This window comes from Solanum stenotomum, chromosome 9, assembly GCF_019186545.1.
Source record: "Solanum stenotomum isolate F172 chromosome 9, ASM1918654v1, whole genome shotgun sequence".
Lineage (NCBI taxonomy): Eukaryota > Viridiplantae > Streptophyta > Magnoliopsida > Solanales > Solanaceae > Solanum > Solanum stenotomum.
This window is the reverse complement of record NC_064290.1, coordinates 55162485-55165844: the sequence shown is the minus strand read 5'-3', so window position 1 is coordinate 55165844 and position 3360 is coordinate 55162485.

The window sequence follows — 3360 nt, the reverse complement described above, 5'->3', positions numbered from 1 at the left end:
CTGGGTATGTTGTTGTTGTTGTTGTAGACAACATACTCTAACAAATCTTGAGACACAATAAAAGTACAGTTATTTATTAAGATTTAGCATATTCTGAATATCTATTATACCATTTCTGGAAAGGCAGAAAGCAGTTACTGAATCTTGAATTAGAAACTATGCTCTAAACATCCAGAAAGGAAGAGAAAAGGAAAGTCTGTTTCTTACTTCAAATAATGTCAAGGCAATACATATACGTGACGTTTAAACTTTAGATATGCACAACTAGGCACTTAAGCCCGTGCCAGAAGACCTTCTCGCAGATGATTTCTAGTCAGTGTGTCACGAGTGGCTTCTCGATGAATAAGCTGTGATTGCTCTTGTTGATACAGTTTCATTTTTTTGTATAAAATTGAACAATAAGACGCACATATCCTACCTGGCATAATACAGGTAAACAACAAAAGGGGAAGTTAAAGTTATTACCAGTAAATACAATCAAGTCAGGTTTTTCAATGTGAATCATCTTCCTCAAGAAATGAGTAGTGTTGAGGTCAGAACAGTAATTGAACTCACTCTCCAACACATCTCTACACCGAGTCACCATCCCATTCCCATAGTGCATATCCGCAACCTAAAACACACCAAACTGGAACAAAATTACAACACCCACTTTGCCACAAAATCCACAAGAAAGAAGAAATACACTAAAGTTTTTCGATTTACTTTAATATTTTTCCAACAATTTTTTTATTATATTTTCTAGTAAAGCAAAAAAGGAAGTTAATTTTTGTATTAGAACCTGAAGGATTTTGAAGGTTCCATCTGAACGGAAACGCAGAGGTAGGTGTGGCTGCTTCTTCAGCTGGATATTTTGGTAATCAGTAGTTAGTCTACTTGAGATAATAAGTGTGTCAAGAAGATACAAAGAAGCAATAGTGAAAATGAAAAACAGCAAAGAGTGGATCCATAGTCTTGCTGATTCCATACTTTGTTCAAAGGATCCAAATGCAGAAGCACTAATAAACATATTCTACTACTCACACTGTACCAATTTATGTCATCTAATTTAACTTGACACGAGGTTCGAAACATGTATTAAAATATGTTATTTAATTTAACTTCATATAGAGTTTGAAAAGAGAAGCAAAAACACTTTTTAACCTTATGATTTAAAGTATAAATGTTTGTGGGGGTTGGGTAAAAATATATTTTTAAGTTACTTTATTAATTAAATAAGACGGCAATAAAGATAATACACATCTTTAGTTTTAGCCTCCTACCTACTTTTGACTTCTTTATTATTTCCAATGCAAATTGTTGTCATGTTTTTTTCTTTTTGATTCTTAAATGTGTTTAATTATTTAGCAGTTAGCAGCTGTAGTTGCGTTTGATTTTGGAAACTAGACACTTGTGTTCGGTTATACATTTTCTTGCAAACAGGATTGTCATTTCCATAATTTGCGCTTTAGCCCATTTATTTCTCAAACTAATTTTTACTAAAAGTTATTTATTTTTTTGTAGAAAATAATGTTAAAGAGTACTCCATTTGGTCCATATTAAGTGGAAATAAAATATTGAAGATTAAATTATTGAATCAAATTAAAAAATTTGATAATTGGTATTGGGTAATTCAATATTTGTTATGATATTCAGAAGTAAAATTTTGTAATTATGATATTCGGATTTGAGTTTGGTATGAGACATTAGTATTATTTGATATTCTATATTTCCCGAAAACCAAATTATTTACTTAATGAAAGTCATATATCAACATATTCATTAGTCATTACTCATTAGTAGAAGTTCAAAGAGAAAGTTAAAGAATAAGCAATCCAAATACATATATGTCCTTTAGTTGTATCAATTTGTTTTTTCTTGATGTCTTTTTACTTATTGATTTTCCATTAGATCGTGTCTCCACATTAAAAAAAAATAATAGAAATGATTGGAGAAATAGTATTAACTTTGTAATACAATCGGCTATAATTTCAATACACTATTACCGAATATCGTACCAAATCAAAGTTTAATTTACCGATTATCGAATTACCAAATCGAAATTCAAAATTTTGATATTTGATATCTACTTTTAACTTCTAATTACCGAATTACCAAATCCAAAATTTGAGAATCTCGAACCAAATACCGAACACCCACCCCTAATATTAAGGGCCTGTTTGAAAAATTCAATAATAGCGACATCAATTTTTTTCTAAAAAATTAATAACGTCACTAATTTTAAACCAATCAAATTCTTGCAACATAACTTTGAAAAATTAACATATTGGGTTAAAACTATAGTCAAAAATATTTTACAAATACTGTAAGTCCTCAAAAACCATAAGTAAAAATTCCACCTAATTCCTATTTTATACATAAATTACAACTCACCTTGTACCAATTTATAAATGTTTAGTAATTTGATTTGACATATAATTTAATATAATAAACACTTTTTGAACTTGTAATTTAAAGTATAAATATTTATGTGGATAAAGAATAAACTCACCAATTTATCACTGTTTAGTAATTTGTTTTGACACATAATTTAATATAATAAACAATTTTTGAACTTGTAATTTAAAGAATAAATATTTATGTGGATAAAGAATAAACTCTTAAAATTATTGAGATTGAATAAATAGGAAAGTGAATCTATAAATTGTTAATGGGGATAATAAATTAATCTTAGCTAACTTTTTTTGATACTTATCTTCATTTTTAACTAAGTTATATATTTATAATTATTATATCATTTCCAATGGAAGTTTTCTATAGTTCCTAATTAAATAGGAAAATAGGAAAGTGACTCGTATAAATGGTGACAGAGGATAGCTACTTACTTTAACTTGTTTATTATTTTCAATGGAAATGGTTGTCATGTGTGTCTTTTTAATACCTATACTTGCATTTGGTTTGGAAACTAAACTCTCTTTTCATTTTTACTGACATTCATTTTTATTTGTCATTGTTGACTTTATACTTATTAATAAAACAATTATTAATAAGATATTTTAGCAAGCTATTTCTATTAAATGATGTTTAGTACTCTCTTCATTCACTTTTATTTATCATGATTTGACGTGACACACTCATTAAGAAAATAAGTATTGATATAGGTATTTTATCAAACTATCCATATTAAATGATGTTAAATAGTATTAAGTCTTGGAAAATAATTTGAAGAAAGGGTGTGTTTGGTATGAAGGAAAATGTTTTCCAAATCAACTCATTTTTCTCAAATTTAAGGAAAATGACTTCCCTTCTAAACTTAAGGAAAACATTTTCCAAAACTTTCTTCCAACTTCAAATTACAATTATTTTTTTGTTGAAAAAATCAATTTATTTTGTCCCTACCCTCAAACCACTCCCCAACCA